General features: G+C 44.1%; 1 long non-coding RNA gene across 2 annotated transcripts in view; it reads right to left on the bottom strand.

Annotated features, from left to right (window-relative positions):
- The window catches only part of LOC139410107 (uncharacterized), a 120,335-nt gene that overhangs the window by 53,821 nt on the left and 40,873 nt on the right, over positions 1–25,641 (bottom strand). For both annotated transcript variants that reach the window (XR_011634449.1, XR_011634450.1), the window contains one exon: positions 6,638–6,783. This is a non-coding gene — a long non-coding RNA (uncharacterized lncRNA). The remainder of the gene's footprint in view (positions 1–6,637; positions 6,784–25,641) is intronic.

Genomic DNA, 25,641 nt, shown 5'->3' with positions numbered 1-25,641 from the left:
GTCCAGCTTCTTTCCAAGAGTAGATGGGTCCTGCATGCCCAGCATTTTTCCAGATATGAGAAATATGATCCCAAATGGAAAATACCTGTCCGTAAATTTAAAAAGGAAGAACTGTGTTTCACTGTTGTTCAATAAACACCTCCAAAGACTTTCTATACAACCTACATGTAACTGCCAAAATAAAGTAAACATCAACATAAAGTGTCTTAATTAACAGGGAGATGGGCCACAACGAGCAAGAACGTTGATTGTTAAATTTGGTTGAGATCTGGTGACTAAGACGGCCATTGCATATGGTTTACATCGTTTCATGGTCATGAAACCATTCAGTGATCACCCGTGCCCTGTGGATGTGGACATTGTCATCCTATGGGGGCTTAGCCATGGTAACCAAAATAATGGTCTGCCCAGCATTATTATATATGACCCTAAGCATGATGGGATGTTAATTGTTTTAAATAACTCGCAAACCACACCTGTGTGGAAGCACCTGCTTTCAATAAACTGTATCCCTCATTTCCTCAAGTGTTTCCATTATTTTGGCAGTTACCTGTAGCTCTCCTCAGCCTGACTTGATCTGTTTCCTGTTAAACTGTTCACAGGTGTGCCATCAAGTTTATGCCGCCAAGCGCAGGTTTTTCAGCTACTAAAAATGTAAAAAATGCTCACAAGCGTGTGAGGAAGTTCAGCATGCTCAAGAATGATCAGAGGGCAGGAAAGTGGCTGTTTAGTATGAGGGGAGGGGCTTCCTCATTTGCCACTCGACCTGTCTGTCTCCGACATAGAGATTCTGGTAAATTGTGAGATGTCTCACTCATAATATCAGAGATACGGGGTTACACAAGTAACCTTATGTGTTGGGAAACAGCTCAGGGCCCGTATCCACAAAGCATATTTAAAAAGGTCATAAGAATCCTGTTAAAACCTGTTTCAAGACAACAAAGTCTGAGCCAGTAAAATCCACTCATGAAAGTTTATCTCAGCTGGTAATCATGACAGCTTGAGGTACCACAAGTTATGCAGATGGCGCCTATTGACAATGTTGCAAATTATGGGGACTAAGCAATTGCAATGAAGCATCGCCAGCTTCAAATGTTGCAATGATAAAATGTTTGATATAATTTTGGCCTGACACGATCACTTTGCCTACTCTTAATTCTTGGCTAATATATTGGCATGCATAACCCTTTTTTCTAAAAGCAATTCTGATGGTTGTTAAAAGCGGGATTTTGATAATTATACTGTTATATCAACACACTCGTCACTCCCGTTTAACAACTCCACATCGCTTTGGTACAGTTGGCATCAAACACAAAGTTAACATAGGCCCTAGATGCCTACAATTGCCCAACTTACAGGCATGCCCAATTTTAGCATATTTTTTAAACAACGTGATATTGCGCTTAGGGTTGCAAAGTGAGGGTATATTACTGGAACCGTTCTAAGTTTACCAGTAAACTACCACAATTTTGGTATCTTTCATGTAATCTATCACAAGACACCTAGTGGCCTTTTTAAGGTACTTCAGATTATCACAGGTGTCTGTAATTATCTCTGGCCCCCGGTCAAACTGGTGGCAGTTGTGAAAAAAGTCAATAGATGGACAAGTGGCAGAGATAATAAAAAAAATAAACGGCATTGTTGATTACATGCTTTTTTCATTAATTACGCTATTTTCTCTTGAACTGTATGGTCTATCTACTAGAAACTGTTGGACATCATGGATACAGATATAAAAAAAAATGTTCACTATATATGAATGCATTTTATAAAAGTTATTAAAGTATTAATTACCAAAATTACTGAAGATTATGATAATTTTGGTCAATTATTGGTAGCTTTGCAACACTAAGGGTTAACTTGAAATAACATGATGGACCGTAGGTTATTTGACCTATCATGTGAAATCGTTTTCAAAACTGCTAGAGATAGGTCTAGACTATTTATTATCATATAGTAATATCAAAACAGTCTTTGAACAACTCCAAAGCAACTGCATATGGCGCAGGAACCACTGACTCGCTGCATTTCCCTATTATCAGGATACCTTCTGGTAACTCTTCAATGGTTAGGACAGCTCATGAGGTGTCCTAAATATCTGTTGACTAGGTCTGACTCTTATGACTAAAGAGTCGGAGGAAAATGCATCTATTCCAATTTCCTACTCTAAGAAGCTTTGTGGATATGGGCCCAGAGATTAAACAATGCTCCTACGAATGTTCTTACAATGACTTGAGCCTTAAGATGCTTTTGGGAAACCAGGCCCAGGTATTTCTCCCAATGCAAAGTTTTAATTCTTGACTGTTTTTTTCTCCAAAGGGGAATAGTCCTAAAATATGAAAGCAAAGCAACAACCGGAAATTGTCTTCACTATAGTTCATCTATATTTATTTGGAGGAAGTCGTCAGATTCCACTCAGGCTCCCGAGGGGCGCAGCGGTCTAAGGTACTGCATCTCAGTGCTAGAGGCGTCACTACAGTCCCTGGTTCGATTCCAGGCTGTATCACAACCGGCCTTGATTGGGAATCCCATAGGGCGGCGCATATTGGCCCAGCATTGTCCGGGTTTGGCTGGGGTAGGCCGTCATTGTAAATAAGAATTTGTTCTTAACTGACTTGCCTAGTTAAATAAAGGTTAAAAACATTTTTTCAATAAAAGGTGAAAGCGCTTGCCGTATCTGCAAAACTAATGCTCACGTTTTATACACATTTTACTGTACAAATACATAACAGCACCCACACACGTGTCAACATCAACAACTTATCATTCTGTCCCAGGGAGAATCATTCAAAAGAGACACAATGTTAGTTAGTATCCTTACCTGAGAACGTCTAATCACATAGTTGCATTGAAAACCTCAAAACATGTTTTTTGTCTGTTTCCTATGTTCGCTATTCCCATTGATTAGGAGAATAACATACATTGTTCTCGTCGGATATTGGATGCATTCTAGTTACTATCCGTGTGCTTTGGCTGTACATTACTTGGGTGACCTAAGAACTTCATTAGGTAGCGAATTGGCTCTTCAAACCTTGCATGACCATCTGTGGACTAGAGACATATAATGGCAGTGAAAATGTCAAGGAGGCGACTGGAGTGGAGATTGGGGTAGACTCGCTGAGTCCCTTCTGTCCTCCACAGCAGCGGAAACAAAGCACAGAACCTATCGGAAGCATCCGCTTACTGGTTAACACTGGCTACCGCTCTCGCCCACACATGGAGGGGGGGGGGGGGGGGGGGGGATGAGGTGATGAGGGGAGAAAGAAGGAGGAAGGATGATTGTTAAGCACAGTGGTGATGTGGAGCAGGGTTGGGGATTTTGCCACAGAGATTTAATGAGCAAGCTCCCGGCAGAACCACCACGACGCATGGTCTATTCAAACAAGCTGCACTCGTAACGGAACAAGAGGGAGGTGCTTGCACGACACACACTTGTATTGCTCCTGATGGTCAAACAATGTGCAAACAGCTTTTCGTGTCAAAACAGTGGCTCAATACTCGCTGTGTGTTATACAGCTGTAACACAAGCCTTGCAACAAAATGTTTTATAAACCAATGTGCAATTAGGATTGTGTATGCAATCCTTGACCAGGGCTCATATAGGGACTAGGGTGCCATTTGGGACCCGGCCAGACAAAACACTAACGGCTGCATATAGAAACAGCTCACAACTGTGAATCTGTTCAGTAGCCATTTAAAATGTGGCACAAACTAGATATTTTTTCCATGTCAATTGCTTGTTATAAATCGATTCATTGTTCACAGAATAATATATTAGATAAAACACCCAGAAAACAGAACAAATGAATGTTACGGTGACCCTAATTCCTAACCATTAAAACCTACCAGGACATTTTTAGGAACCAAGGACAATTAGCTGGCGACACATGGGTGGGTGTGGGCGAGGGGGGGCAGAAGGCTACACAGCGATAACTCTGCCAAGTAGTGCCAACAGCTGCAGAGAGGCTGGCTGTGATAACCGTGTGTGTGCGGTGTGTGTGTGTGCGAGTGTGTGTTCGGTATGTGTGTGTGTGTGTGTGTGTGCGTGTGTGCATGAATGAGAGAGAGAGAGAGAGAGAGCAAAAGAGAGAATGACAAACCACATTCCCTCCACTCTGCTGCGACTCTGTCAGTAGAAGTGTGTGACCCAGAGACCGGTGCAACCATATAAGGAGAGAGGAGGAAATTAGACCAGGAAGTGGGAAGTCCTGCATGTGTGGAGCCACGTGGTTTCCAGTATTCTGATGCGGTCACTGACAAACATGGGCCGACACACACACACACAGCAAATAACTGCATCTGAACACCACGCGTAGCTTACGACTGCCAATAAACATTTCGCTAAAGTCAATTGCAAGAACAAGACAGTGGAGAAATGAGGCAAGCCTGGTGTGGCGCTTCCTTCAACCTTGGACAACCGTTTGGGCAATCAGGTTAATTAGTGCATTTCCAATAATGACACTAAGCACTGTGTTGCAATCTTAACAGTACGGCCATGACGTACAATGTCCGCAATAATTGTAATGCTCACACGATGTGTGCGCGCGCCTGCCAGCCTGCCTGTCCGTCTGTGTATGCGAGTGCATACTGTATGTGCATGTCTGTGTGCACGTGTACACACACACACACACAAATATGTATACAGAGCCAGACACGCACTGTATGCCTGGCTTGGCCTGTCCGTGGTTTGGCTGGAACATAGCAGGGAGCCAGCGTGGATGGGTTGTGCTCTAGACCCCTTGTGCATGCAGAGATGACACAGACCAGTCAAGGCAGCCACTGACGTCTCCAATCCCAGAGTCGACGCACCACGGCTGGGCACCCAGCCACCCCGCCTCCAGCACTGACTCCATGCAGCAGACCTTGAGACGGACATACAGTACAGTACTAGATGGCCCAGGGTCTACTGACAATAAATGGGACACTACCAGTTCAGTATCTCTTCCTTGTCTACGGTCTTAGTCTTATCACAAGGGCTACAGCATTGGCTGTCATTCATTCAGACTCAAGCCTTTATCCAGGCTTAGGCATAGTTCTCGACGCAACAATTCAGGAAATGTATTTCGACTGAATACAACATGAATTGTGGTTCATTATCTGTATTTTGCAGAAGGGTTAACTATGTTTTTGAAAGAGGTACATTCAATTTCCCATTCATTCATTCCCTGAATTACACAGTTGAAGTGAATGGAGCATATCCTGTCCTTCAAATGGGCATTGCCGATGTGGACGTGATAGGTTCCTGAGGAAAATAGGAAATGTCCGTCCCTCTGAATGTTACAGTAAAGATGTCAGGAATCAGGATTGTGTATGCCACAGTTTGTTCCTCAGAAGGGAGGCTTGTGTTTGTAAAAGTCAACAAGCTGATAAGATAAGACCTCAGGCCCAGTTCAACAGACTGGCTGCTGGCTAGTTGGCTGCGTTTCTGAGTCAGACAGAATACTCATATCATGCTGTGAGAATGTAGGCCTACATTTGAATGGATTAAAATCAACAAAACCATATTTGACACCATTTCACTTCTATTCAACAATGATTCTTTCTTACTCGTTCATTTGATTAAATTAGGGCACTTGTCGATACGGTTTTGCAAAGGGGTATCTGTTCTGCTATGTTTGCAGGTGTATGCATGTTCAGGCATGGTGTGTGGGGGTTGCTTTGCCAGCATCATTGTGAGTAAACCAGACAGAAAGAACAACATTGACCTTCGAAAGGTAACCTTTTCTCACAGTAAATAATCCACATCGGTCGACCTCAAGTTGAGTCACAATAGAAAGCCTCATGGAATCCCTCTCTCTTTTTTGTCCGGGTGAAATATCATCACATTTGAGATCATATTCAGAGATGAGCCAGCAGGCAAAGCCCACTCCTGCCTGCCCACTCACAGCGTCATTCACAGACCACGCTAGAATCTTCCTCTATGGTGCAGCTGTAGTCAACCACACACACACACACACACACACACACACACACACACTCTCTCTCTCGTTCTCCCACGCGCAAAGCGCCCTCTGGGGGCTGTATAACTTTTGAGATTATAGACACCCCTCTTCACACTCCCACCCCCGCTAATTATTCTCTTTGACGTACACAGGCGTGCTGGGGTGTGAGGATGACACACAGGCACAGGCTATGCCTACTACCATTGTATTATCACTGTTGAAACCATTGTGTGATTCTGCTTGTGTTCTCAGCCATCTGCTAACACTGTCCTGCTTACCGGCGCAGTATTTCACTCAGTATAGTGCTGAGATAAAGCAATGAACAATCTTTGGAGCTTTCTACCGTGTACAATTACTGCTGCACAAGTGACACCTGCACTACAACAGAAATGTAGAAGAAACATTCGATTCGTGCATTAACAGCAGCAGAGGTCAACCGAAATAAGTTGTGTTCTGTCCTTACAATTAGCACTTACAACCCTGCACCCAAAGAGAGCATGCGAATCATTCACCCACACATTAGCAATCTATCAGTCCAAATCCAATGTATACCCAGGGATCACAGCTGCTAATTAGCTTGACAGCTTGTACAGTGTACAGGTTGTGCACGGTCCAAACCAATGACTAAAACAAACAAGTCTCAGCTGTCTTCATCTCCTCAATGGCTGACATAAATCAGAGGGGGGGACACTCACTCTGATCATGCCTTTCTCTGTCGTTGCTCATCATGCTGTCCCGCGTGCTCTCTGGCTCTCCGACGTAGCCTGTGTCACCTTCCGCCAGGCCAGAGGTTTACAGGTAAACACGACCTGTGCAACGCTGATATGGATCCTGACTGCACCTGATGGAGGGAACGTATATTAATGAAGACACATATAGGCATACTGTGCATACTGTATATATATTAAACAATATGGCCATTATGAACACGCAACAATCAATGAGAAAAAAATACACAACTACACACACGCCAAGATATACAAGATACTGTACAAGAAATCAGGAATTACCGTGCAATAAAAACAGTTCTGTACTGAGTTACTGTACTGTAAAAACAGTTATGTACTGAGTTACTGTACTGTAAAAACAGTTATGTACTGAGTTACTGTACTGTAAAACAGTTCTGTACTGAGTTACTGTACTGTAAAAACAGCTCTGTACTGAGTTACTGTACTGTAAAAACAGCTCTGTACTGAGATACTGTACTGTAAAAACAGCTCTGTACTGAGTTACTGTACTGTAAAAACAGTTCTGTACTGAGTTACTGTACTGTACCCCTGAGACACCCCCAGGGAGTAGGGTAACAGCCAGGGTCACCATTGTACCGCACCCCTGGAGCAATTGGGGTTAAGTGCCTTGCTCCAGGGCACAGGGACAGATTTTTCACCTTGTGGGCTCTGTGATTCGAACAATCTTTCAGTTACTGTCCCAATGCTCTAACCTCAAGGCTCCCTGGGGACAGCTCACGAGAACCGTGGCTAGGGTGACAATGTCAGCCGAATGCCCGTGTGGAAATAGGAATGCAACATGAGCGATAAGGGAGGAAGAAAACGCGCACGGTCTCAGCATACAGCAGCTCTAGCCTAAGAACAACAACCACCGGTAGAGAGAGAGAGGGAAAGCCCTACTGAGGCAGAGTCGAGGCTGGTGTGTATGTGTGTGTGTGGTCTTTCACGTGTGATATGATGAAAACTCACTTCTACACACAGACACACACAGTTCTGTACGGAGTTACACTGACCACACACATTTGCAATAGATTGTGCAATAATAGTCCAGCTGCAGAAGTCATGGAGCGTGTGTGTGTAAATAGGATGATTGTAATGTCCGGGGCTTGAACCTGGCTACTGGTCCACCTAACCTATAACCTCTATCCTCCTGGCCGTTGGCCGACTCGTAAAACGAGCCTGCTCTAGTCCTTTACTAATGCTAACTGCTACTCCAGTGATAGCATCTTTAGAATATTATCACCACACAATAGAAGTCCCTTGCTCTGTTTTCGCACCCATCAAGCATCATCTCGTGGTCATTCTTATAGTAAGATTGGGGGGATTCCAGAAAATGGCATTGGGACTTTAAGTAACTCTCCCTTTTTGACTCAAACCGTGGAGCTAAACATCTGTCCAGTTCTACTCGCCCTTCTTTTCAAATAAACACCTTGCACCTTGAGCCTGAGGGGATTTCCATGGTCTGTATGCTGGAAATCACACTGTCTTGGTCTGACAGAATCAGAAAGTGGATAGAAGGTCTTTTTTCTTCTTCTATGTGTGAGAGCTTCATTTCAATCAAAAATCTTTTGGAAATGTAAGGGCTATGTTAAATTAACAATTTATATTAAATGAACAATCTCAACTCAAAGTGTGCAGAGAAAGTGTAGTCTTCAGACCATGGTGCAAATTACAAGGGAGCCAGGGGGGGCTCAGCTCCCCTGAATGAGACATTAGCTCCCCTAAATGCAACAGAAGTCAAACTTTTGGAGGGTCTCCTAAATAATGCCAATTTCAACTATTCGCCTATTTGTTTAAAATGCAGTGGCAAATATGTTTTACAGTAGTAGTACATTTGAGTAGTAGTAAATATCACAGCACTTTGTGACATCGGCTGATGTAAGAAGGGCTTTATAAATACATTTGATTGATTGAGTGGTCTCCAAGTACCTCTTCAAGAATATTGTTATTTAAGGGTTACTTCCAATTTGGCTCAGTTTCGCTCTTCCCTCGCCCTCCCTCGCTCGCCCTCGCCCTCTCGCTCGCCCTCTCTCCCTCGCCCTCTCCCTCTCCCTCTCGCTCGCCCTCGCCCTCGCCCTCTCCCTCTCCCTCGCTCTCCCGCTCTCTCGCTCTCCCTCTCCCTCTCCCGCTCTCCCTCGCCCGCTCTCCCTCGCCCGCTCTCCCTCGCCCGCTCTCCCTCTCCCGCTCTCCCTCTCCCGCTCTCCCTCTCCCGCTCTCCCTCTCCCGCTCTCCCTCTCCCTCGCCCTCTCCCGCTCTCCCTCTCCCTCGCCCCCGCCCGCTCTCCCTCGCCCGCTCTCCCTCGTCCGCTCTCCCTCGTCCGCTCTCCCTCTCCCTCGCCCGCTCGCCCGCTCTCCCTCGCCCGCTCTCCCTCGCTCTCTCCCTCTCTCTCCCTCGCTCCCTCTCCCTCGCTCTCTCTCTCGCTCTCCCTCGCTCTCGCTCTCCCTCGCTCTCGCTCTCCCTCGCTCTCGCTCTCCCTCGCCCTCGCTCTCCCTCGCTCTCGCTCTCCCTCGCTCTCTCCCTCGCCCTCTCTCGCCCTCTCTCGCCCTCTCTCGCTCTCCCTTCCACCAGTTCAGAGCGGCAGAAAAGACACTCTTCAACCTTTTTCCTCCACAGCCCTCCCTCTCTCTCTCCCCCTCCCTCCCCATCTCCCCATCTTAAGTGATCAACTTCTATTACTAGCCCATGTCAATACAGTCCCACTCCCTCAGATCATTACAAGTCAATATCACTGCCTCAGTGCCTCCTCTCAAGCCTGAAGAAACACTCAAATGTCCACTGTGTCTGTTTTATTGCTGTTGAATCACTCCGTGCCCACAACACGGGGGTATAACAGATCCCGAGCTCCAATACAGTTGTAGAATCGGTGATTCGGGGCCACAATTTTGCCGATAGTAATTTACTCACAGCCGCTGACGTCTTTTCAGACTCGAGTGTACAGTGATTCAACTAAGAGAAAGCCTTAAAGATCCCAGCTGACCAGGAGGGAGCCATAGTATTATTGTGTTGTAGCTCACCGTTCCTTCTACATATTATCTGATATCTGTTTCAGATGGCACTTTTTCATGTTGGGCTCATTCTTTCATCATAAATGCTAGTTACAATGAAATTATTATTTTTTAAATTATTATTATATATTTTGTTACAGTGAAATTATGAACAGTTTATCAATAGATTTATGTTTCCTGTTATGCCTAATGGAATTCTACCAGTCTGTAAAAAAAAGTGTTTGCTAGTGGCATTTTCCATGAAATGGTTTCTCTGAAAATACAACTAAAATGAGACGTTAACCTTTTCATGAAACTCGCATTCATACCATGAAACTCGCATTTATGGGTTCAAGAGCATTACACAAAATGCTGCAACATACAATGTCAGCACAGTGTTGAGTTTTTTTTGTATTAAAGCAGTTAGGCCACCTCCCCGCTCCCCAAGGAAATACAGTACTGATGGTGGCTGGTAAGTGAGCTGGACGGAGTGTGTGTGTGTGTGTGTGTGTGTGTGTGTGTCGATACATGAGGATGCAGATAACGCTTCTGTCCAACATTGATGACATCAGAGAGGGACTTTGGGTCGGAGCTGCTGACGTCATTATGCGCTCACTGTCATACTCAGAGAAGAGGAGGTGGGTGTGTGTGTGTGTGTGTGTGAACGAGAGAGAAAGAGTCACACCTGGGGCAGAGAGAGATACATATTGAGTAAGATGGTGAGGGAGATGCAGAAAGCAGGGGAGAGACAGAGACAAAAATGAGAGAATGGTAGAAAAATAGTGCAAGAGAGTCCGGATGCCAAGTACCTCCAGGCCATGCATGACTCTTACTCCTACAGTCAGTTCAAACGACCATTGACTTCTGTGACCTGCTGGGCCCCTGGGGGTAAGGTTGATCTGTGGTCAGTATGGATGAGCAGCCAGTGTTAACCTATAAGTCAACCGGTTCATATGTCTCCCATATGAATGGGAGACCTGGCTGCAATTTGAATTCAGTCAGTGGCTTTAATCACCCCTTCACTATACCAGAGAGAGAGAGTGTGTTCTGGGCAGCTTAGAGTTGTTACCCTGGCAACAGACCTCTGCCTATCCAATGCATTTTAAGAATTGCATAATATGTGTGTGTGTGTCTGTGTGTAGAAGTGAGTTTATCATATCACATGTGAAAGACCACACACACAAATACCCATATCCTACTTAAATTATTTTGTATTCTTCTATTATATTTTTGCTACATTTGTATCCTCTTTTTTTTCCCATTGAGCTATTGTTTTTTACTCTTTTATTCACTTAAAGTGAAGCTCTATAACTTTTTCATAATTTCAGCCAGTAGTTTTGAAAGGGATGCGCACCATTTTACAAATGGTGCCGAAGAACATGGCTGACGTTTTACATTCTCCCAACCAATCGTGCTATTTTGTTAGTTTTTTTGTGTAACTTATTTTTGTATCTTATCGTGTACATAATGTTGCTTGTTGCCGTCTTATGACAGGAAAGAACGTCTGGACATCAGAACAGCGATTACTCACCGCAGACTGGAAGAAACATTTTCCTTTACGAGTCCAACGAGAATGTTATCCTGCTTTCACTGGAACAGGCCCAGATCCACGCCTTTGCGTGAAGAAAAGACACAGGAAAAGGGGCCGCAGATCGGGCAGCCTTCTGAGAATCCACAGGCAAGCGGGTAAACTCCCACTGCCATCCGTTCTTCTTGCTAATGTGCAATCATTGGAAAATAAAATTCATGACCTACGATTAAGATTATCCTACCAACGGGACATCAGAAACTGTAACATCTTATGTTTCACAGAGACGTGGCTGAACAACGATGCAGACAATATAGAGCTAGCGGGATTTTCCATGACCCGCAGAACAGAGACGCTACCTCTGGTAAGACGAGGGGTGGGAGTGTGTGTCTATTTGTCAATAACAGCTGGTGCGCGATGTCTAATATTGAAGAAGTCTCAAGGTTTTGCTCACCTGAGGTAGAGTACCTTATGATAAGCAGATGACCACACTATCTACGAAGAGAGTTCTCATCTATATTATTCGTAGCCGTCTATTTACCACCACAGAACGAAGCTGGCACTAAGACCGCTCTCAACCAACTCTATAAGGCCATAACCAAAGAAGAAAATGCTCACCCAGAAGCGGCGCTCCTAGTGGCCGGGGATTTTAATGCAGGCAAACTTCAATCTGTTTTACCACATTTTTACCAGCATGTCACATGTGCAACCAGAGAGAAAAAAATCCTAGACCACCTTTACTCCACACACAGAGATGCATACAAAGCTCTCCTCTGCCCTCCATTTGGCAAATCTGACCATAATTCTATCCTCCTGATTCCTACTTACAAGCAAAAACTAAAGCAGGAAGTACCAGTGACTCGCTCAATACAGAAGTGGTTAGATGATGTGGATGGTACACTACAGGACTGTTTTGCTAGCACAAACTGGAACAAACTAGAATATGTTCTCAATCGCACTCCACACTGCCATTTCTCACCTGGACAAAAGGAACACCTACTGTATGTGAGAATGCTGTTCATTGACTACAGCTCAGCGTTCAACACCATAGTGCCCACGAAGCTCATCACTAAGCTAAATATTTTCTTAATTCTTCTTGAACTGCATTGCTGTTTAAGGGCTTGTAAGTAAGCATTTCATGGTAAAGTCTACACTTGTTGTATTCGGCGCATGTGACCAATAAAGTTTGATTTGAGAGTTTGTGTTTACTCCTCGTTTTGTGTGTACTACATCATCCAATTTGTATGAGTTACGTCGTTTTTTTAAGGGGTGGGTTGCAATTTGTATTATATGTTACGAATCCAATTAGTACAAGTAACTCATTTGTTGTGCTTAACTCTATCGCTGTCTGTTAGATATTTAACAAAGAACATTATGCACATCTGCAATACATACTTCCGAGTGTGTTTATTCTAACAAGACTGCATCTTTAATGACTTTTCAATTGCTGTTGCAGTGTCCAGAGGTGATCCTGCAAGTAAGGATTTTGTTGCGCTGCATACTCCCCGTATATTATGTGATATGAATAATAAACCAGCTTTAACCAGAGGGCTGCTGGTTCATGATTTCAGGTACAATCCACTGCTGTGCCACTGTGCCCTTGAGAAAGGCACTTAAACCCCACAGCTAGGGCGATGCAAGAAGCAAAGTCCTGCCTCATTCCACACACAAAGTGACTGCGTCAAGTTGCATGAATCAAAAATGCATCCATTGTAAGAGAAGAATGCCTCAGCAGAATAGGACGACTGCATACGGCGGAATATACACCAAAGTGTCTTTATTCTAAACAATATTCTAACCCTTGTTAGAATAAACACACTCGGAAGTAAATATTGCAGATTTGCATAATGTTCTTTGTTAAATATCTAACAGACAGAGTTAAGAGTTAGGAGTGCAGTAGGCAAAACTAAACACACAAAAAAGATCCAGAGGGATCATGACATCTTGTGCTCTATGGAATGGGCAACTGTGGGTAGGTACTGACTCATTATTCCAATGGGAGACCTTTAAACTGGGCCTGCACTCCATAATGACTAGTATTGTTGGCTACAGTTGGGTTGTGCACAGTTCACTCTTCCTCTCCTCCCCTTCTCTCCCCTATACAATTGCTCTACCCCTCTGCTCTTTTTCACCCTGGCTCTCTGCAAAGAGTAGATGAGTCACACTGCCTGCCCCTGAGAGGGGTGTCCTCCTTTACACTTCATCACTGACGGAACACATGAGTGAATACACACACACACACACACACACTCTACCTCTTTCCGGCAATCCCCTTTCACCCTCTCTTGCCCTTTCCCTCCACATTATTCTCCCTATCCTGCCTCCTCTCTTTTTCCTCAACCAACACTGCTCTCCCTTTCTTTCTTTCTCTTTATTTTCTTCTTGCTCTTTGAATGCCAGACGTGCAGTCCAGTGAGACGTCCTTCTCATCAAGGTTATGGATGGGTTACTGTGTGCATTTTTATTCCCTTTAAAACAGCAGCTTCAGTTGTGACTAAGAACAATAATCTGTAGCCTACTCTGTAACTTAACCTGTTTCTGTTTCTACTCTGGGCATTAGGACCTACGTGTCATTTGTACTTATTCTGTGCATGAATTGTATTGTGTACACACATCCAGATGCTCAGCTCCTTTGTGTGGTTTTGGGAGAGGTTCTCGGGAATATTAATGTGGACTGGTTGAGGTTATCGGGACAGTATTATGCCCAGTTTTAAATAATTCCATAACAAAATTAGGCTGTAATGATGAGAGCATACAACTATTGACTATGAAAGTGTGCTGTTTTCTGCTGACTTAGACAGCTTGTGTCATAAAGCAGGTTGGATAATTTGCATACAGGGTGGGACCGGGGAATCTGGTCACAATGCAGACGCAGTGGGCGGATAAGAGACATTTTATTAACATGTGTGACGCAACGAATCTCGATCACATCTTAATCGGATGACGTCAACCACATGTTAATGTAAGGTGTGACCACGGCTTCTGACGCTTCTGCACTAATTAAGGGCCAAAGGTGAGGAAGTGATAGGTGACCTTTGAACTCCTGTAAATGGATGATTCAGGTGGAGAATTATCGCACCAAAACACTACCCTGTCCGATAGCTAATTGAGGTCTTCTTCATTCAAAAGCATTTCAGAGAACCATTTCAATCTAGTCTTATGAATGATGAGAAAAAAAGTAGTTGATTACATAGATGTAACACATTTCGCTGGGTCTCAAAGCACTTTACCTTGCAACAGAGGAACAATCCTTGTTCACTACAAAGGCACGCCACATCTAATTCTGTTTCCTACTGCATATGGGTGTGCATTGTGATCTTTCAGGGAGGCCAACATGTGTAGTGGTTATCTAATGACAAATGAAGGGAGAGGAGGTTGAGATTGTTTGACTTGCACACATTCTGTTCTGATATTGATAATGGTCACATGATGGGGGCAATGACTTCATTCTACGTCCTGGATTGTTTGCTCTTAGTAGCCTATAAAAGGAGACAGTGATAAATGCTAATTATCAATCCATTAAAGACACATTAGCTTGGAGACCTATGAGAAAGACCAGGCGAAGGGAATCTGGGACACACTAGATTGTTTTGAAAAGAGCAAAATATGTCAAACCAACCAGTGTCTGTGGTGTATCACAGCTACTTTAAGCAACATAACTCATGAATAAGGAAGAGAGAGTAAAATGTGAATTGCTTAGCTATATAAATAGGACAGGGAAACCCAAGTTAAGTATATTAATTCATTATTCATTGCACTTACAGAAGATAAGCACCATTATCATTGCAAAATTAGCATCACCATTCAATTGGGCACCCCGTACCACCACACACAACAAGTCTCTCAGAAGGCAGCATAAGGTTTTTCAACAGAAGAGTCTGCAACTCCCATCAAGACAGACCAGCATTTCTCACACTTTTACAAGTTTATTCACCATCATTTAGTCTAAGGGATTTTCACACCTCTGCCCTGGAAGAGGCCAACACAACCGTTCACACAACACACCCCCCCTTCTAACCTCCTTCTCCCTGAGCCCTTACTCTGACCTCTCTGGCACCCCCCCCCCCCCCCCCACCCCCACACCCCCCACCAGCTGCCCAGGTGTAAACATTTTGCACCTCTTCGCTCACTGAAGAATTTACCAGGGGAGACATGCCTTTTTACTCGTCCTGGGAAAACCCAACTTTAGTTTAACTGAACTTACAAAGGCAAAACAATATTGTCTGAAACAACAGCTTGACAACAACTTGAAAGAAAAGTGACTTTAACTGAAATAATCTAAATGCCTCATTACATTTTGTATATTAGGCATTTAGCGGTAGCTCTTGTGCAGCGGCTATTTAGCTTGTATGAAAACAGGTTTGCTATTAATGCATTGGCTAAATCCAGTAAAAAAATTAAAGTAGAATGGATCTAGACGCGCAAGTGATTAACACAAGGAGTAAATTCAACATTAGGCATCCACATATGTCTGCCCGGCCGGGGCGTATATGTGGATTAGCTTGAAGGAAACAACTAGCGAATTAGCGTTAGCACTGATTAGCATTAGCATTAATATGCTCATTAGGTGATGATATATAGATAGATGACTCTGACACTCTTGAATCCACTAAGGTTAAAGGCAGTAGAAATCCAATTGAGCCTCAAGAAGGGTACGCTAGCCATGCTACAAGGCCCAGGAGTTACACTAGCTAACATGCTGTTTGCACTGAAAAACTGTGAAGAGAAGTTAGGAAACTAGCCAGACCAGTCATTGCGGAGGGTTGTTGTGTTCTTGTGAATATTTTTCATAATTCATAGACATTGTTACTTTTCTCAAATGCCGAAAATCCAGTGTTTTTATATCAAAGCGTTTTGTTATATTTTAGTATTCTGTTATGTATATAAAGTGTAATATTGGGATGCAAACTCAAAATTGAATACATTTCAACTCTATATCTGACATGGTACAGGTGTCTTTTATTTAAAGACCATAACCATGCATGTGAGGTGTATACTTTTGTTTTAAAGTAGATTTGTTCAAGACTACCAAGAAACCCTCTGTGTGACCCTTTTACTGCAGTAAAAGGTTAGGAGCTAGTAACTCAAGCATTTGGCTGCCCCCGCTATAATATCTGCTAAACTGTGTACGTGACCAATGAACTTTGATTTCTAAGGTTACATATATTAATATGGGCTATTCTTATCCCTTTTCTTGGTAGCTTGTCATAGATAGGCATTAAATGGAGAAAAATAGATATATGTGTGTGTGTGTGATATTGGGCTTAAGTTACTGACCCTGTGGCTTGGCTCTCTCATTCGTCCCAGGCTTTTGGGAGGGAGGGTTGACAATGAGCCGGATGTAAGTAATGTTCCCATGAATGCATAAGAATGCATATTCCTACTGTATGCATTCAACCTCCATTCATCTATGCCAGAAGTGACAGCAACAACACCCAAATGACACCATTCTAATTTCCTGACAATGAGCCACGCAATGACTAAAAAGTGAAGTGGCAACATGTATTGCATCGGTTATCAAAGCCATCGTTGGCGAGATAATTTACTGAATATATAGGGGGCACGTAAGGACTAACGTCGGACTAATACACAGAGCAAAAAAAGTCAGCTAGTAACATTAAAGAGAATGCCGACTCCTTTCATCCAGAGCAGTGGTTCCCAAACTTTTTATGGTCCCGTACCCCTTCAAACATTCAACCTCCAGCTGTACCCCCTCTAGCACCAGGGTCAGTGCACTCTCAAATGTTGTTTCTTGCCATCATTGTAAACCTGCCACACACACACACACACACACACACACAATAAATTTATTAAATATAAGAACAAGTATTTTTGTCACAACCCGACTAGTGACAAGAGCTCTTATAGGACCAGGGCACAAATAATAATATAATAATAATCAATAATTTTGCTCTTTATTTTGCCATCTTTCATATAATCCAGTTGTTTGTGTCGTCTATTTTTGGAAAGTACCTGTGTAATTGCGCACCCAACTCACTCAGGTGCTTTCGCTATATCACATTTGGCATTGTCTGTAAGCTTGAGTTAATTTGCACACAAAAAAATACAATCATACAATGATCGAAAGACCTGTGTGTTGTCCTTGTTAATGCAGACAGAGAAGAGCTCCAACTTCTTAATCATAACCTCAATTTTGTCCCCCACATTGAATATAGTTGCGGAGAGTCCCTGTAATCCTAGATTCAGATCATTCAGGCAACAAAAAAACATCACCCAGATAGGCCAGTCGTGTGAGAAACTCGTCATCATGCAAGCGATCAGACAAGTGAAAGTGGTCAGTAAGGAAAACTTTAAGATCGTCTCTCAATTTAAAAAAACGTGTCAATACTTTGCCCCTACATAACCAGAGCATTTATGTGTTGTAAAAGCGTTACATGGTGGCTGCCCATATCATTGCATAATACTTTAACAAAGTTACCAATTTTCACTGTAGTGTCCAAAACGTCTTTCAAGCTGTCAGGCATTCCCTTGGCAGCAAGAGCCTCTCGGTGGATGCTGCAGTGTACCCAGGTGGCGTTGGAAGAAACTGCTTGCACACGTGTTACCACTCCACTATGTCTCCCTGTCACGGCTTTTGCGCCATCAGTACAGATACCAAGTACATCTTAACTACCAAAGTCCATTTGATGTCACAAAGCTGTCCAGTACTTTAAAAATATCCTCTCCAGTTGTCCTGGTTTCCAGAAGAGGATGTCTTCCTTAATTGACCCCCCATAAACGTAATTGACATATACCAGGAGCTGTGCCAGGCCCGCCACGTCTGTGGACTCATCCAGCTGTAACACATAGAATTCACTGGCTTGTATGCGAAGCAGTAATTGTTTCAAAACATCTCCTGCCGTGTCACTGATGCGTCGTGAAACAGTGTTGTTTGATGAAGACATTGTCTGTATAGTTTTTTGGGCCTTTTCCCCCAGCATTGTCCCAGCCATATCTGTGGCAGCAGGAATAATAATAAGTCCTCCACAATAGTATGGGGCTTGCCTGTCCTAGCCACTCGGTAGCTCACCATATAAGACACTTCTAGCTCCTTCTTATTAATGGTATATGTTGCTTTTATATGTCTTACTTTTAAAAGTCGTCATAATTCTCGCTCAAAAAAGTCCTGTAGCTTATTTTTCAAATTGGCATGTTTTGTTTCTAAATGTCTGCACAAGAGTAAACTTTCATTGAGTTGTGAGATAGTACTTTTGCACATATAACACACGGTGGCTGAGGAAAGGCACTACTCCCAATATAATTGAGCCACAAATCAATGTTGTTCTCATCATATTTGCGCCTCTTCGATGATCCAACGTCCCTGTCTGGTTTTCGGTGCTTTCCAGAGTAAGGGGGCAGTAGCTCTTTGGCTGCATCAGATTCACAACTGTCAGTGTCCATGCTAGCTAGAGCTAGCAGCAAATGTAGAATTACTGATGCTAGCATTGGATGTGCTTGTGGAAGCAGAACAACTTGTGTTGTCGACAGGTGCAGGTGTAGTACTGCTGGTAGTAGCAGTACTACCAGTAGAGCTGGTATGTGTCTCTATGGATGCGGGCCTTACTTTTTTAAAAACATTTATCCATTTTCGAGCAAACGGAATGAGCAGCAGCTATGTTTGGCTACATACGGACCGTTAGTGGAATTCCCGCGAGAGACTAACGGTTAATGTAATTAGATGTTATTTATTTGACTAGGCTACCTGTATTTGACATTGTGTTGTTATTTCGCTGAACACTAGATGGTTTAATTTTATTTTTTGGCAGTGAAACAAGGCTACACAGTCGAGAAAAAAAAACATCACCCAAATGTATAGCCCCGTTGGAAAAGCTAAATGGACTGTTTGAAAATGTTTTAACATTGTATTTGGCGTACCCCAGATTGGGAATAGCCGATCCAGAGGTTAGTAGGTGAGCAGCTAAAATGTCAGGTTACAAAGATGTCTGCAGTGACAGTTAATTAAGCAATAATGCCTGAGAAACCACAAATTATCGTTTCATTCGAATTGTTCTAATGATTCGATGTTGACTTCAATAAATAATGATTTAATAAATATCCAATAGGCCTACATAGGCAACAACTATTATAGTTGGCGAGTTTGACCTAACCAAGCTAGTAGGTGATGTTAATAGTGACGTTTTCGTTGATGGCACACGTGTGGCAGAACTGTCCATGGTCCTGGCACTGTTTGGTAACAGCCAGTGTTTTCCTCCTCTTTGGCATGGGAGAGATCGCACTTGTAAAATGATACATTGTTGCACAGGCCTTAGAGGTAGACAGGTATGTATATACAACCCCCAACTGTTGCAAACCAGATAATAGCATGTAAATGTGTAGATGCTCTTTTCCCAAAGGAAATTAAGTTTACGAAGTTGCGGAGAGAAACATTAAACGCGTCATGGTATTTTGCAGGAGTTGTTGACCCACAACTCCAGCATATCAACCAATCAGCATCCAGGATCCAAACAACCTGTTTTATAATGAGTAACAACCTCCATGCAATATCATACCAATTCCTCACTGATAATGCAGGTGGACACTGGACACTGGAGCCAAATCATACAGGGATATTGGGAAATTATTTCTGCAACAGTTTTACTGAACACTTTCCACAATGAGGAGCCTAAAGAGAAAGGTCATGTTGATATATATATGATCTGCTGTATTTTATTTAATATTCGGGCATCTCAGGAAATATCTTTCTGGGGAGATAAACACTTCAATGCTCTCAGGGTCCACCACTCTTCTGAAGTCTTTCTTTTGTTTGTGTTATTTTGTGAGAACATCTCGTACACAGGAGCACTTGAGGGGCCTTGAACATACATAGATACCCCCTGAGCTTCTGCACATTTCTTGAACCTAGAGTACAAGTCCTCGACACGCACACCACGTTTGTTTAAATTGGTGAGAAAAGATTTCACGGGAAAACAGGGCGATAAAATAAGCAAGGGCTTTCAGAGTTCAAGATGATAAAATAAGAATCCTTGTGGATGAAGATATCATTTGGATACTAACTTTGAAGCGGTCTTTGGGTAACGTAAAAAGTGCCATTTACAGAATATGAAGTTCCAAAAATATGAACCTATAAGCAGACCTCCTCCACCACTAATGGGAGGCCATGAAAGGCCATGCTTTAAATATCAGAGCAAAACCCCTGGCGACTCCACTGTACAAATACCAGTCTGGCTGGAAACTCTGGAGCCCACGGGACAGTGATGCACAGACAGCAGTATTATTGGCTAACACCAACGACGACAACCGTCAGGCAAGCAGGCAGTTGTCAAATGTGGCACTATATTTACACACACACACACACACACACACACACACACACACACACACACACACACACACACACACACACACACACACACACACACACACACACACACACACACACACACACACACACACACACACACACACACACACACACACACACACACACACGGCTAGTGGTAAGGCCTGCTGACTTGCGACCATGTTCGCGCCCGGGTGAAGTCCGCGCTGACGGTTTCCAGCTGTAAGCTTGAAACAGTGATCTACTGTATAAATGACAGTGCTGAATAATTCATGGCACAGTCTTAAACCTCAGGCTTTGTAGTGGTAGCTGGACTTTTATCAAACTCTAAATGTTTCGGTGTGAGTTTGACCCTCCCCTCTTTCACTCCCGTTTAATTGGGGCATGGAGCAGGCAGTACCACACACAAACACGCACACACACAGTGACCTATACCCCCCCCCCCAGTGTGTGTGTTTGTGCATGTACCCGTGGTAAATATGTGTTTGTGTACGGAAGAGAGTGTGTCTGTGCAAATAAGGGCAGAGAACACCATGTTAGCTAATGTGTCATCTGGGAATGCTTGGGGACAAACAGCTCTGTTCCATTGTTGATTGATGGGGACACGATTGCTGCCAGGAAATTTCAACAGGTACATAAACATGAAGGAAGTTAACAAAACTACTACACTGTAACTACACTTATCCAGGCCACCAAAGTGAATTGAGTGTTGTTGGTAGAGATCAGAAAAAAGCTGAATGAACTGAAACTTGAGTACACAGGGTTTTGTTGTCATCAACAACATCAGGGGGTATGAACACAGGCATACTCCTACCCACACACCCACACCTGGTCTGCAGGGGAACCAAGTTTTCAGCAAGTACGGTCAGCTCACCCAGAGTTCACCATAGGGGATGGGGGAGGGGTATCCATTCCTGTGGCCAGTCCTGGGAAAAGTGCCTGCACCCTGGCTAGAGGGCGTCAAAATCAACCAGCCAGAGGCCCCCCTGCCTCCAGGGAGCGGACCCCTCAGGGTTTCACACCTCCAACTCTGGGTCATGGGAGAGCCAGGGGAACACTACAGACCACCATGACATCAGGAACTAACCAGGGCCTGTCTGAGAGAAGAAATGAAGTGCACTAACCTGACCTGAATCAGACAGAAGGGAGCGAGTGGGTGGGAGGGAGCAATGAGGAGCTAAAGAGGAAGTGAATGATGGAGGGAACGTAGGAGGAGAGATGGAAGAAGGAAGGGAGAGGGGTGCAGGGGGGATATTCTACTAATGATGGAAGTGGGAGTTGAAGTGTGGGAACCAGCACCCCTCGAAGGAGGAGGGTGAAGCTTGACACGGAGGCCTGAGAAGAGACACGGCTTCTTGTTGATCTAGCTGATAGAGGCTATTAAGGCTGGTAGCCGGATTTATGAGCAGGCGGGGCTGGACAGGCTTGATTGGGCTTGGCTGGGAAGGACCCCTGGTTTTCTCATCTCAGAGAAACAGAGAGATGAGACACAGCAGGTTCAAGCTACTAGGGGTTTTTCCCCAAGTTCACTGGTGTAGATTATAGATGTTTAGGGTGTCTCTGGGTGACATTTTCTGTTAGCTTGAATGCTCAAAAAAGAAGGCATTACTCACAATCCTTTCATCGGGATTAATCATCAAAACCTCTCAATTTACCATGTCACAGAAATGGTGGCACTGAAATGGTGGTGATAATTTATGCAGTAAATAGTGCAGTAAATAGTGAAGTAAATAGTGGATAAACCATAGGCGATGTGCACAATACAATCGTGAACTGCAATATTCCAAACTCATTTTCCCTTCCCCTCTTTTTAAATGTGATGGTTGTTTTCACACAGGAAGGTTGAATGAGAACACATTCTCTGAGGGCGCTTATAGGTGGCCATAATAAAGCAGTCCGTTTCACCAGTAACTGTTACAGACACGGTGTTCTGCATGCCAGAACTCTTTTCAGTTCCACTTGGCATCACCATATGCCAGCTAAGTGGTGCCCACGCTTTGGGAGTGCCAGGCAGGCACCGTAACGGAGAGTTGACCCCTGTGCCATGGCCGTAGGCGGGCAGGAATGCCAGGCGGTGAGACGTGGTGCTCTATGTGCCGAGAGAGGGCGGGAAGAAAGTCAAAGACAAGCATACCCTGTACAGAATGTTCCTATAAAGGCTCCCAGATAAAGTAGCACCTGATACGAGCCTATGAGACTGTGGGTGTGGGTGTGTGTGCGTGTGTGAGTGTACATGAGAGCATCAATCGAAAGTGGGTCAGAAGTGACTAATGACCAGCCTGCATATAATTCTAGATCCATCTAAAAATAAAAGCCAATAAATGAGTCCTCGTGGAAATGAGATGCCCCTCTGACAGCTGAACTGAGGTCAGTTTGGACAGTCTTGGCTGGGAGAGGAAGGTCGGTGGGGGAGGGTGGTCTGATTTGAAGTAAGTCTGTACACAGAGCCAGCCTCTGTGTGAAAGACTTTCCCAGAACCATCCAACATTGAACATAGAAAAATAGCTGTAAAATCCTGACTTTCTTCAAAAAGGGAGGAGAGTAAGTACAGACAGACCAACTTGGACTCATTGGTAGACGTAACATAGTTAAAGTATATTCAACAGCCCCAATTAGTATAATATGTTAGGTTTTGCATGGTATGTGTTAATTGTGGATGTCCATCATCCATTTGGAATGACATGTTACGAATTACAATTTGTTGTTGCTAACATTAGCTAGGTGGCTAATGCTAACATTAGCAAGTCTAGGGTTTAGGGTTAGGAGTTAGGTTAAAGGGTTATGGTTAGCTAACATGCTATGTAGTCTCTGATGAGATTCGAACTTGCAACCTTTGCGTTACGAGATGTTCGCCCTTTGGGTTGCCGCATATCGACCCAGCCCAACCACCCTACTTTCGTTTCGCCTTAAGAAATCTTCTGTCTTATGTAACCAAATTAACAAATTTGAGCATTTCGGGCTTTACGTTTACTATGTTATGTCTAGTCTATGAGACCAGGCTGGACAAACACAGACAGACAGGCAAGCACACACACACACACACACACACAGAAGGGAAGTTGAGTGACGAAAGATTCAAAGATGAGTAAAAACTACTGGAATTCTCCTTACCACGAAACTCCCTGTGGGTCAGGGAGCAGATTTACCGGTTGATACCACCCTCTAACCGACAACATAATTTCCCCCATTTTTTACCCTCCCTTTCTCCCTCTCCCTCCCTCAAACCCTGCCTTTTACAACCTTCCCTCCTCCCCTCTCGGTCTTTTTCTAAGCTCTCTTTTCCTCCTCCCATCACCTCTCTTCCCCCCTTTCCCTCTCTCACTGCCCGCCCAGTCCCAGCAGACCTTGCCCTAGCTGGCAGTGTTATGCCGCTCTGGACTTCCCGCGCCTTGCCTTTCCCGCTCCTGACGCTCTAGTGTCATGTTTCCTTTCAGTGTCTAACGACTCACGTGGTTGGCCGTGCCGGCCAAACGGACGTTTGGAACGAGACAGGAATGAATGACGGGAGGGGAAAGGACTCGCGGAGCCAAGAGGCTAAGCGTCTCCACCGCTAATATAACTGTCAGGAAGGCCACGCTTGTTAAAGTTCAAGGCCACGCCTGAGAAAGAACAAAACAAGTAAAGCCTGCCTGACAGAAGTTATCAGATCCACCAGTCGCATACCACAAAACCTTAGTCTTCTGCTCAGGGGAATGCTAGCACCACTATCAGTACCTGAATTCCGGCATCATCATATAGTCAACGAGATTTCACTTGCTATGGCATGGGAAACGCCGCGCATTGTTGAATTTGCACTCCTCTCGTCACAAGACCAAAATAGCATTCACAGTTTCAATGAAATGTCATGCAGCGTAATGACATTTGCCTCCAGCATTTTTTCTCCAACCAGGGTTGATTCTTGACTGCTATTTCCAGTATTCTCTCTCTACCTTCTGTCTCCCAAATCTGACCACCGCATCAGCGCTTTTATCGAGCCGACTACAGTACTAGTCTGGCTAGCTGCCATCCGTTCTTTCATGAAATACTTAACTTACAACTATTCCAGTCCAATGCAGCAGCTATTCTTTGGACAGGAGGTGGTTGCATTCCATTCTCATTGGACAATTCAAATGGCTCAAAACAAGTTGGCTTGCAGCTGAACAAGACAATGCAGCCCCTTTTTTTAATGTTGACTCACTGACTTTGTCTTTCCGAACCTCATTCCAACATTACTACTCAGGGTCAGTGACATCATGTCACACTTTGCTAATAGCACAGGCTAAATGTCGTTGCTTCCTTGGTATGCTCGGGCAGATGAGCGGGAAATGCTGCGTATGACTTCCTTCTGGCATTCTATTCAAACCTTGCTAGGTGTGCAAGATAGCGAACTGAATTGACGAATCGGTGCTTTGTAAGCAGGGCGGCCATATTGTCCTTTAGGTGCACTGTAGATTTAATATTTTAGTTTGATTCTGGAGATACTCTGCTGTATACTATGTCAACCAACATCATGTGCATATACAGTATAATGTCACTGCTTCTCGCTCTCAGAGCTTGTATGGATGCAGTGAAATCTCTTCCATACATGGTCTCCTTAGATGGACAATAACTTGACATAACAGACATTATAAGCAGACATGATAGCTGATGCTGGGTTTTCAGTATGGTTATAGACTAACCCCAAAGTATATAGACTAATCCTGCAATGGCAGGGGGGGGGGGGGGGGGGGGGGCTGAGTACATAGGAGAGGCATGCACAGATCAAGTTCAACCAGCCCCTCCATCAGCGGGAGCCAGGTAAGCGTTCTGCTCAGAATACGGCTCAACACGTGGCATGTAAAAGAAAGAGAGGGAAAGAAACAAGTGTAGCCTGAAGCGGCTGGGGAGAGGATGTGAATGCAGTCTGCCTGACACCCTCTGGCTCACAACGTCCTCACATTCCCGCCAATAGAACACTGGGAATGCACACGCAGTGCCTGTGTGGACCCCAGGGCTTGTCAACAGACTCGCTCCATTAGAAACCATCACCACAATCCAAATGACGGTGCCTGGAGCAGGGACACACAGTCCTCTTGCTGATGCACTTAACAATAACGGCTGGAATGCATGCCATTCTTATTAAACAGGGTCGTGTCTCTCGAGATTTCCCAGAGATATAAATAACAGTATATCTGTTCAT

Source organism: Oncorhynchus clarkii, chromosome 5, assembly GCF_045791955.1.
Source record: "Oncorhynchus clarkii lewisi isolate Uvic-CL-2024 chromosome 5, UVic_Ocla_1.0, whole genome shotgun sequence".
Classification (NCBI taxonomy): domain Eukaryota; kingdom Metazoa; phylum Chordata; class Actinopteri; order Salmoniformes; family Salmonidae; genus Oncorhynchus; species Oncorhynchus clarkii.
The sequence above is the reverse complement of the archived record's forward strand: the minus strand, read 5'-3'. Positions and strand labels throughout refer to the sequence as shown.